Source organism: Acinonyx jubatus, chromosome A3 (genome assembly GCF_027475565.1).
Source record: "Acinonyx jubatus isolate Ajub_Pintada_27869175 chromosome A3, VMU_Ajub_asm_v1.0, whole genome shotgun sequence".
NCBI classification, from domain to species: Eukaryota; Metazoa; Chordata; class Mammalia; order Carnivora; family Felidae; genus Acinonyx; species Acinonyx jubatus.
In genome coordinates this window covers 65,473,023-65,485,003 of record NC_069388.1, presented here as the reverse complement: position 1 = coordinate 65,485,003, position 11,981 = coordinate 65,473,023, and positions in this window count along the sequence as shown.

The following is an 11,981-nucleotide window of genomic DNA, read 5'->3' as shown; positions in this document are numbered from 1 at the left end:
CAACCTAAAGCGAAAGAAAGTAAGACAGGACCTGGTTATTGCCAATGAATGTGTTACAGATGTCAGAGGAGGGCAAAGACCCTTGAAGCAGAAGTCCTTAAGGCCTCAGGGAAGAGAGGAAGAGCCAGGCCTTCGGAATGTGGCTGGAATAAGCAGGTGAGGGCATTCTAGTTGGGAAGAAGTGGCATACACAAGGACTTGGAGGCAGGAAGATGCCAGGCCTGCTTGTACGGTGCCAGGTTGCTCTGGCTTGGCTTTAGCTAAGGTTCCACTGGGGAGTCATGAGAAAAGAAGCTGAAGATGAGGTAAATCAGAGCTAGGCAGCGGCATATGGAGTTTGAACTTTACTGTGTATGCAATAGGAAGCCAGCGGGAGGGCTTTGAGAAGGGAGTGGGATGTGCTCCTCCGCCTTCCAGGAAGGTGATCTGGGCTCACGCACTGAAGGATGTTGAGCCTACAATCACCAGATCTGCAGAGACTCTCATCAGCTTCAGCTTCCCGCTATCTAGTATGCCAGAGGGCAGGGCTGTTCAGTGTGTAAAAAGACCCTTTCTCCGTTTCTCCCGTTCCTGGAGCATTCAAGACTAGCTGGGAAGTGACCTGAGAGTAGGGATATGGTAGGGGGGGCTGCTGCCCATCACCAAATGGAGCTAAAATCGGTGTGGCCGTGCTGTCCAATATGGCAGCCACTGGTCACGTGTGGCTATACAGCACTTGAAACGTGGCTGCTCCAAATTAAGATGGGCCATAAGGATAAAGTATATACTGGATATCAAAAGCTTAGCACAAAAAGATTGTAGACTATCTCAATAATATTTTTAATATCTTGGGTTAAAAATATTTTATTATTTATTTATTAATTCTAATTTTTTTAATGTTTATTTATTTTTGAGACAGAGAGAGAGACAGAGCATGGATGGGGGAGGGTCAGAGAGAGGGAGACACAGACTCCGAAGCAGGCTCCAGGCTCTGAGCTGTCAGCTCAGAGCCCGACACGGGGCTCGAACTCACAGACCGTGAGATCATGACCTGAGCTGAAGTCGGACACTCAACCGACTGAGCCACCCAGGCATCCCGGGTTAAAAATATTTAAAAAATTAATTTCACTTGTTACTTTTTACTTTTTTATGTGGCCACTAGAAAATTTACAATACACATGCAGGTCACATTATATTTCTGTTAGTCTAGAGGGATAGGGACTGGTTGATTTATGACATGGTTACTTATTAGAGCTGTAACTATATACTCTGTATTAGCCTGAGTAGGGTGCCTGACTTCTAAAAAAGCCAGCGTCAGATTTGAACCAAATCAGCATTATGCTCAGGATAAGAAGTTCAGGGAGGAAACAGTGTATCATTGCTTGCGGTCATTTCTCCAGACTTCTCTAAAAGCTGGCTTCAAAACTCTGACTTTGAGCTGCGGCAGGAAGATTGTAGGACACAGTGTTGTGGAGGCTATGTTGAGGAGAAAGTCTTCACCCATGAGAGTAAAGGGAGAAGCTTCTAGGACACAAGGGGTGCTAGGTCATAGTTTCCTGGACCTTCTGTGGGTAGCATGTAGGGTGGGCCTGCCTGTGAACACTACCAATGCTCAAGGGTTAGGAGTTACTAGAGAGTCTGGGGTCAACAGGCCTCTGAAAACATGTTGTATGTGAAGGAAATACATGGAGCTGTTTTAAAAGCTTATCTCAAGGTTTTGTAATCATGGATAAATTTTTTTTCCTCCAGTGCTTTTCAGGAGTTTTCTAACTTTCTACAGTGAATAAATAAGTGAAAGAAACTTTTTTTTTTTTTTTTAAGAGCAAGAAGGGAACTGTCGTAGGTTCTCCACAGCTACTCTTGACCCTTCTGGTCAAGAAGGGGATACAGACAAGACAGCTATAAGTCCCCCAGGCTCGATGTAAAGCAAGTCTGGATGGAGAGTTTCTTTTTGTGAGGGTTTGAGGGGATCCATCAGCAGCCCATGCAGGCAGGTCTGACTGCTGATGTGTGTTAAAGTTAAGGGTGTTCAGGAGACATGCAGAACTGCACTCAAATTCTCAGTGTACAAGTGACCAGCTGTGTGTCCTTGGCAGGACATCCACCATTTCCAGGCCTCAGATTCCTCATGCTGTGTTGGTAAGACCTTTAAGGATACTAAATACTAGATAAATGCTAGCTATCACTACAATGGAATTTAGCCTTTCAAATACTCATTCTAACAGTAATGGAATGACCTTTTTAAAAAGTTTTCTAGGCTCCAAGAGGGGTATTTCACAAGTCTTTCTTTCCAGATAAAACTGGAAGGGGACAGGTTGCAGAAAGGCCTGTACAGAGATAGGAAGCTCAGCTACGTGGGTCACCCAGCCACACACATGCTCTGTTCCAATGCCTGACATTCCATTCCCCATGTCAGAGGCCCTGAGGAAAGCTTGTGGTTCTAGAATCTCTAATTAGGAAAAGCCAGAATAATGGTAAACATTTTTACAGGGTTCTGATATCAACAACCTGCCAGTCACGGAGGCCAAGAAAACAATACATCAGCCTCTAAACATCCCAGCTGGTGTTAATCAGGGGCTCTAGTTGGCTTGATGCCAGCTCTAATAATTGGACAGCATTTCACTGTCCAACTTTGGGACAATCACAGTTGTCATTTTATTGTGAATGGGTTCAATGTTCAGAAGGAAATAGGGCATTTCCCCACCATTCCTGTTTTTTTTTTTCCACTTTCTTTATGGTGGTAAAGTACACATAACACAAAATTTACAATTTTCACCATTTTTAAGTATACAGTTCAGTGGTATTAAATCTATTCTATCTTCCATCTCTATGATTTTGATGACTCTAAGTACCTCATGTAAGTGAAATCACACAGTATTTGTCTTTTTGTGACTGGCTTGTTTCACTTACCATACCTTCCTCAAGGGTCATCCATGTTGTGGCATACTGCAGAATTTCCTTTTAAAAACTGAATAATGTTCCATTGTATGTATACACTATAATTTGCTTTTCCATTCATTGGTTGATGGACACCTGGTTGCTTCCACATTTTAGTTACTGTGAATAATGCTGCTTTGAACATGGGTATACAAGTACCTCTTTGAGACCCTGCTTTCAATTTTTTGGGTACATACCCAGCAGTGGAATTTCTAGATCATAGGGTAGTTCTAGTTTTAATTTTTGGAGGAAACGCCATACGCTTTTTCACAGCAGCTGTACATTTTACATTCTCAGCAGCAGTGCACAAGGGTTCCAATTTCTCCACATCCTCGTCAACACTTGTTTTCTGTTTTGTCAATAGTAGCCATCCTCATGGGTTTGATGTTAATAATAAACTGCTTCAGAACTCTCCATGTGTTTTTATTTAATATCTTAAAGTGTTTCATCTCCACTCGGATGGCAGGCTCTTGTTAATTCTTGGCTTGCTGCATTGTACCTCTTCTTTCTCCCCTAGTGTCATTCTCTAGGCAAGTAGGGGCTGGTGAAGAAGGACACCACCCACAACTGAATCCACCAGGAAGATGGATTCTCTCTGGGCCGTAGGTCGCTGTCACAGCGCCATGAGCACAGGAGCCCTGATGGTGCGTGGAAGAATGAAACCAGTTCACAACAGACCTGTCGACCCGAGATAAATCACACATGGATCACATATACTATTACAATGCCTTAACTCAGTAGTTCTCAGCCCAGTGAGCAATTTTGACCCCCAGGGGGCATTTGGCAATGTCTGAAGACATTTTTGTGTGTGTCACAGCTGAGTGGAAGGGACAATAGGCAGTGAGGGTACTACTGGCATCTAGTGGGTAGAACCCAGGGATGCTGTTAATCATCCCTAACCACAGGAGGGTCCCATCCTCCCACCTCTACCCCCCCCCCCCCACAGAAAGAACAATCTGGTCTAATATGTCAATATTAGCAATAGTGCTGAGGTAGAGGAACCCTGAGTTGAGCTGACTCAGCAATTGATGCCCTCCATTCTATGCCCCTCACCCACATATCCAGCCGTCACTTCCCACCTGCACTCCTGCTTCTCTTAGGCAGGTCCTGTCTCTATGCCTAAACCTGCCTTTCTCAGTTCTGACCTCTGTGCCTTTTTTCTTGTGGTTCCCTCTGCCTGGAATGCCCCCCTGTGCACTCTCTGGACCCTGTCTTTTCTTCAAAACTCAAGCCCCTCTTCTGCTGTGAATGTGTCTTCAACCTCCCGAGTCACAGTGACCTCTCTGACCTTTCTCGGAAGCAAGAACAGCTATCTCACAGTGCCCAGGAGGATGGCCGTTAGATGATAGGTGGAGTGTAAGCTCCTTGAGAGTAGGAACCGGGGTTTAATGTGTGTAGATATATATACGTGTCCTCCGTAGTGTTTAAGGTTCTCACTACAGAGTGCTGAATAACAACACACCTGCACTGTCCAAAGTTTTTCCCCGCTGTTCTACAGAGAACAGTACTTATTCTTACAGTATTTGTTTCTGTACTATGAGAAAAATGGAAGAAAGGTAGAAAACTGGTTGGCTGAGGTTTGGGAATACATCTGATGTAGTAGGATTTGACCTGCATAGCCCAACGATGATAATTTTACAAATTTTCAGCTCTTTATTATTTTTATTATTTTATTATTTTTTAAATATTTTTTTTTGACATTTATTTAGAGACAGAAAGTAGGAGCAGGGGAGGAGCAGAGAGAGGGAGAGAGAGAGAGGATCCCAAGCAGGCTTCGCACTGCCTGCGCAGAGCCCGGTGTAGGGCTCGAACCCACGAACCGTGAGATCGTGACCTGGGTGGGAATCAAGAGTCAGACATTCAACCAACTGAGCCATCCAGATGCCTCCCTCCCCCCAGCTCTTTAGATTAGATAAACAGCTACTAATTCTTCGTATAAAAAGTCGGTGAGGACACACATGAGTAAATAAGTAACATGAGAAAATAAACGTAACACTGTTTGCCAAACCGCAAGTCCGATAGCAGGACAATAGGGACGAAGGCTGACTTTCTTCATTTCCCCAGTGTCAGAACAAGAGCTTTACCAGCCTAAGGAGTGACCCAGACCAACCTTTATGACCCTATGGCATTCTATTCCCTTTGATTATACTGCACAGTTTGAGCTGAAAAATCTGTGTGTGTGTGTGTGGTGGGGGGTGGGTGGCGGTGGTGGGGTGTGGGGTTGCACAGCTGGAGACAAAGAACTTTTAAAAGGAAAAGAATGAGCCATGATGTTCAGGTGTGAGTGTGAATTGTAGTTCTTTATGTCCTAGCGATGAAACTGTAGAGGCAATCTCTTTACCTTGTTGAGCCTTAGTTCAGCTTCTCATCTGTAAAGTGGGACTCTAGCCTCTGTCTTGCTTTAGTGAGGATTAACAATGCAAATTGGCTGACACAGTGTGTGGTAAATTAGTAAACTTACAAATGTTCTTTTTCTCTGTTTCACTTTCCTTCCCTTCTTAGCCAACAATGATATAATAACATTAGTAATAATAGTAACAATAATAATATAATACTTTATATATTCTAAGAATTTTCATATTATTTGAGTTTTATCAGTCTCTCTTTTTTTAAAATATTTTTTTAAATGTTTTATTTATTTTTGAGAGAGAGAGAGACAGAGTATTAGCGGTAAGGGGCAGAGAGAGAGGGAGACACAGAATCTGAAGCAGGCCCCAGGCTCTGAGCTGTCAGCACAGAGCCCGATGCGGGGCTTGAACCCATGGACAGCGAGATCATGACCTGAGCTGAAGTCTTAACTGACTTAACTGAGCTACCCAGGCGCCCCAAGTTTTATCAGTCTCTTTAAGTAGCAGAAGTAAAGTAAACCCCATTAGCTAGATGAAGGGACCCTTCCAAGGTCAGAGTTGCAATGAAGTCATAGAAATAACATAGTTACAATTTCCTAGAGGTCCTTTCAGCAAACCTAGAAACGGGTTGTTTTCCTGCAAACTAGCTTTCCTTCCCTATAACTTTTTCTTTTCCCTTTCTCCCTCCTTTCTTCCATTTTTTTTTTTTTTTTTTAATTTACAGGTGGGTGGGAAGGAACACTATGTTCCTATACATTCTTTCCTTAGGCAACCTCAGCTATGCACTGGTCTATAATTACCATCTATATGTAGATGACTCATACAAAGATTTTTAAAGCCATCTTTTGTGTTCCAGGCTGGTATATCCAGCTTGCTGCCTATTCACCATCAACTCTTAGAGTTTTCAAATGCACCCAAAGTTCAGCAAATGCATATCCAGTCCTGCAGTTCTTCTGCTTCAAACCCTTCAATTCTTTCCACTGGCCATAGCCTAACATAGTTTGTGTCATCTCGGCCCTGCTACCTCCCTGGCATCACCTTGCATCAGTCACCTGTGGAAACCCACTTAGAACCCCAGAAATGGTATGAAGATTCTTTTAAACTGAAGACATGTGAGATTCAACAGATGCAGAAAGAAGCCTTCTTAGAGTTTCCCTTATCTGACTAAATGCAGCAATTTCTGGGAGATAAGGATGCCACAGATTCCCTCTTCAGGGTGGCTTTTGCTCCTGGATATGAGACCAAGAGTTATTAACCTACTATGAACTCTCTTTCTAGGGGAGTTTTATGACCATGATGAAGTCAGCAAGACCACTTATACCTGCATGAACAAACATTATCACAAACTTTTTTGATCTCTCATTTGTTCTTCTAGAAACCCATTTGTCTCATCTAAAGAAGCTTATTCGTTCTTTTCATAGAGACCTTCCCCCCATTTCTTTTCCCTACTAAATTAGATATATAAACCTCTGACTTTAACCATTTATCAGGCTACTTCTTTTGTAGGCCCCCACATATATATATGAATAATTTTTTCTCCTGTTAAGCTATCTTTTGTTAGTTTAATTTGCAGCCTGCTAGTACTGAACCTAAGAGGGTAGAGGAAAAGATTTTCCTCCCTGACGTGCCCTTGATCTCTGTGCTCAACAACACTGGCTTTCTTTTAGTCTCATGACTCTTCCTTTTTCACAGACTTCTGCCTAGAATTTTTCTCTTCCAGGAATGTTTTTCCCTTTCATTGGCACCTATTTAATTATACTCATCTTTCAGAACTCAGTTCAAATAGCACCTCCTAAGGACCTTCTCTGAGCTTCCAATTTTAGGTTCTCAGGGCATCCTATATTTTTCCTTTGTAGCACTCTCATTATAGTCACAATAAAAATTTGTAGTATTATTTAATTAATGTCTTCTCCCCGCAGTGTAAGCTTCTTGGTGGTGGAGATCCTGTCTATTATTCTCATATTGTATTCTAAGTTCCTGGCACAAAGTGGGCTCTCCAGAAAAACAAACTATGGAATGAATGAATGCACGTAACTCCACATGTAACAGACTAGAACCTCCACAATACCCCTTTCAAACAAAGACATGTGGAGCCCCTACATCACAGTTCTTTGAAGGCCAGTCAGGTAAGTGGGGCAAAGGAATCTCAAAATAGCCAATGCTAGTGTGGGAAAAGCTGTTACTCTATAGGGACAAATGTTCTGGTCATGGATTAGGTGACAGTTTATCTGAGAAAGGTTGACCCAGAAAACCATCCTGTAACATGCAACATGCATGAGGGAACCAGATCAAATCTAAAAATAGCTTTATCACTGGAATTGGAAACACTTCAGTGAGGACTCAGTCTCTCTGCTTGCAAACTCTACCCCTAAGGAGACTTTTACCTTTTTTATTGAACCACAGAATCCCAGGATGGTAGTGTTAAGATATAGGCCTGCTGCTCTCATTTTAAACGAGAAAATTAGGTCCAAAGAGGCTTAGCAACTTCTCCCATATCACCCAGGTAGTCGTTTGCAGAACCAGGGCTCAGACAGGGACTGTCTGCTTCTCTTTCACAGTGATGCTTGGATTTCACACCTCCTAGGTTTTAGACATCTTGGGAGGTGAAGACCCTGCAAGATTTATGTTTTTGTGGGTCACTCGAATAGGAGACCAGGAGAGCTGGACTTATTTTCATTTCTTTGGTCCACTGTCAAAATGAGCAAAAGTTTGGGTTAGGGGATTTCTGGCCAACCATTCAAGATCCGGGGGAGGGATACCTGGACGGGAGTCTGGACTGTGGCAGCATGAAGGGCAGGAGCTGGGATTCTGAGGTTTGGTCTTAGCTTTGCCACCTGAGAGCTTGGGCTATCTCCTGGGCAATACTCTTGTCTCTCTAAATATTTGTTAAATAGGTTAATAATACTTGCGCTTCAGGCTACTGTGAAACTCAAATATGATAACACACTAACGACGTTTAGCCCAATGTCTGGCATCTGGTGGTCAATATATCCTAATTCCAACCCCTAAACATTTATGGGAGGTCTGCTTTAAAGGTAAGCAGTTGGGGAAAGTAGAGTAACTACAAGAGAGGGGAAAAGTCAGCCCTACTTCTAAATGACACACTCTCTTTAGATATGTTAATATATTTAATCCGGTTGCAGTCAAGTCCTGCCGGGCCGCTGAGCCTCTTTCAGTAATTTTGCATATCTGCTCTCTGATCCATTAGTCACAGGGTTTACAGTTCACCTTCTGGAGCAATCCTACTTCCCTCATTCCCAAATTCTCAAGTAGCTTATCCGTGTAACAACCAATCACTGACAAAGAGTACTCGTGGTTAGGAGAAGACTGAAGGGGTCCTTTTTTAAGTCTCTGTGACTATGGTATAAAAACTATTTTGAGTTGGAATGCAAATATTTTCAGTTCCTGAAATCCCTTATCTGCCTAAAAGCAGAGCCTCCCAAAAGAACTTAATAGTCATAAATCCCCTCCCCAGGTGCCACTAATCTTCCCAGAGAAGTCAGCACCATGCCCAAACAGACACTGTCGCAAAACTATCCTGAGTCCCATTCACTCCCTTAAGGGCCCATTTATTTTTTCCATACTGTGCCCTTCTCCTTCTGCCCTGATTCATCTCTTAGGATGGCATGTAATCCCCAAATTCTAATCGCCCCTTTGAATCACACGGCTTTGTGAACTCCCATACACATGAGGTTAAAATCATCTTTTCTCTTGCTAAGCTCTTTTGTCAGTTTGACTCACAGGTCCCAAGCTTTAAATTTAAGGGGGTAGAGGTAAAGTTTTTCTTTCTCAACAAGATCATGGGAGCACCATGTTGTTCATAAATCAAAAACAAAAACAAACAAAAAACATAAAATAAGCGTAAGAAAGTATACTTTATTCTAACTATTATAGTGTTTTTTTTTTCTTTCCCTCAAACATTAGATTCCTTCAAAAGCATTTTCTTTGGTGCCTCTGCTTTACTAGGACCTGTGCACATCTGCATATTGGGTAATCCAACCCTGGGCATTGTTAGTCCTAATTTTACAAAAAGGCTAGGAGTTCAGGACACATAATTGGTAAGAAGTGGAGTGAGGATAAAGTCCCATACTGTTGAAGGAGTAAAAGCTTCTACTACACATCATTAATGAACCCTTTGGATTGTTTCCAGTTCTTCTCTGTGATAAAGGGCATGAAGACAAACATCTTTGGGCATGAAGCTCTGGGCATATACGCCTCCATAGACTTCTGCAGCATAGGTTTTTAGCAGTGGAATGTTAAATTCAAAGCCTATGAACACTTTTAACATCTGACTGTGTTTGAAAGTTATCTGGTGATATTTTCTCATTTCTTAGGAATCAGAAAATCTAGCACTTGAACTTGGCTTTATTTGTGGTCTTTGCTTCTACTTCCAGAGATGAAACTTTGTTCAGGGAAAATGATACAAAACTTGGAAATAAGGCAGAGATGTTTGTGTGATGTTTTAATATCATCTGAGAATGTGTCCTAATAGGCCAAACTAAGGCTCAGCTGATTTGCTGAGGAATATAACTTCATTTGAAGAACAATGATTGTTATTGTCATTTTAACAATTTCATAGTTTCCAAGGTCCTGCTCCCTCACAAGGACTCCCTAGAGTAGAGAGCAGCCCCAGATCAAGAACCTCACAGAAAACGGAAGTTTGAGATACTTTGTGCCACCCTGACCTTCTGAGTTCAGAGTTGCTTTAACCAACCAGTGAATTTTGGCCAAAATCTGGCAAATTTGGCTCATTTTCAGAGTTCTTATGCGTCAAAATCTGGTGGTCATACCTATCTGTCCATTGTGGATGAGATGTGTGTGTGTGTGTGTGTGTGTGTGTGTGTGTGTATGTGTGTGTTTTGTCTTTCAAAAGTTAGAAGCAGAAAATGTGGCTCTCTAAGTCATGTCTGTGTGCCTGTTGGAAACCGCTAGGACCTGTCTTTCGGGGGAGAGTTGAAAGGCCTGGACTGGGTCCCAGAGGTGCTGACCAGAGAGAAGTCCAGGTAGACGAAGTTGGAAGTTAAATGTTCATCTTCCAGCTTAAAGGCTGGGAGCCTGGGTAAGCCTCTGGGGAACCACTGTTGTGCTGGGAAGTCCGAGAAAAGTCTCCAAAGGTGAAGTGGAGACCTGGGCTTGCAGGCTTAGGTCAACATTTCTTTGTTTAAGGAATTCCACAGGATGGAACCATGCAAGATCCCCAGAGTGGGCGGGGAGAAAATAGTGGTCCACACTTTCTGCCTGTCTAGTTCTGCACTCTCAGAAGTGTTTACCTACACAAGTTTACTTCTGATTTTTGTTTATGGTAGGCACATGTGTTAGTGTCTGTGTTTGTTTCTGACCCATGGTTAAAGTTACAGCACTGGAGCTTGTGGTTCTTGTTTGTGTATCTGTATGTGAGGAAAACCTTTGCCCTTCCCCACAGAGGAAAAGTGATTGGCCATGTATGATGATCTGTCTGTACATCTGTGATTGGCTTTGTTGAGGGATAGTTGGTTAACAGATCACAGGAACCTGTCACTCAGACTCATAATGGGGATCTCAAGAGAAGGAAAAGAAATGCAAATAGGCATTGAGGTAACAATTAGCAGTCTGTTCTAGAAATGAATCTGGGATTTTTTTAAAAAACATTTTGTTTTTAAGTAATCTCTACACCCAACGTAGTGCTCGAACTCACAACCCCAAGATCAAGAGCCATATGCTCTATCTACTGAGCTAGCCAGATGCCCCAAAGCCAGTATTTCAAATTTTTTTTTTCAACGTTTATTTATTTTTGGGACAGAGAGAGACAGAGCATGAACGGGGGAGGGGCAGAGAGAGAGGGAGACACAGAATCGGAAACAGGCTCCAGGCTCTGAGCCATCAGCCCAGAGCCTGACGCGGGGCTCGAACTCACGGACCACGAGATCATGACCTGGCTGAAGTCGGCCGCCTAACCGACTGCTCCACCCAGGTGCCCCCAAAAGCCAGTATTTTAAAAAATCAGGGATGGTAAGACATACAGACATGGAAACAATTGTCATGAAAAGAAGTTTATACTCACAGATTCTTAGAAACAGGAGGCTAGGCATGTGACATAGGGCCACATGGGGAAGCACCATGCTGATCAAGAGACAGAAGCCAGGAATACAGCCCAAAGCCTTTATTGTGGTTCATAGGAAGGAATGGGTGAGGCAGGGTAGACGTACTGAGTAAACTTAGCATTGGATGGTTTGAGTAATTTTGCTGGGCTTTGGGCTATAGTCCCTACTTGTCTGGCACTTAGTGCTGAGGTGGTTTAGGGCAGGGGAAATACTGGCTTGGTGTGTGAAGAGTTTGATAAAAGAGATGGTCAGGTGTAGGCTCTGGACTGTTTGCTTTGTATATCAAAGAGACTCTTAGAGAGGAGTGTTTGCTCTCTAGGGATTGGCTAGCCCTGGGAGGTGCAGTCTGTCCAGGATCAAGGCTTCAAATGCCAGAGCATTTTGATTATGAATACAGAAAATAAAGTCTACACAGTCATAAGAAAGTACTAAGGTGAACTGCTATGAAGTATTTTTAATATTTGATAAATGAATGCAAAATTATATCTGGATCCACATTCACTGATACTCTCAATAGAGGTGAATCCTTGATAGTTAAGACCGATTTGACAATTTTGGCTTAAGAACAGCTTTACAGCTTCAGCTTCATTTTATCCACAGTGTGGGGTGTAATATAAATGTATATCTCATCTTAGGC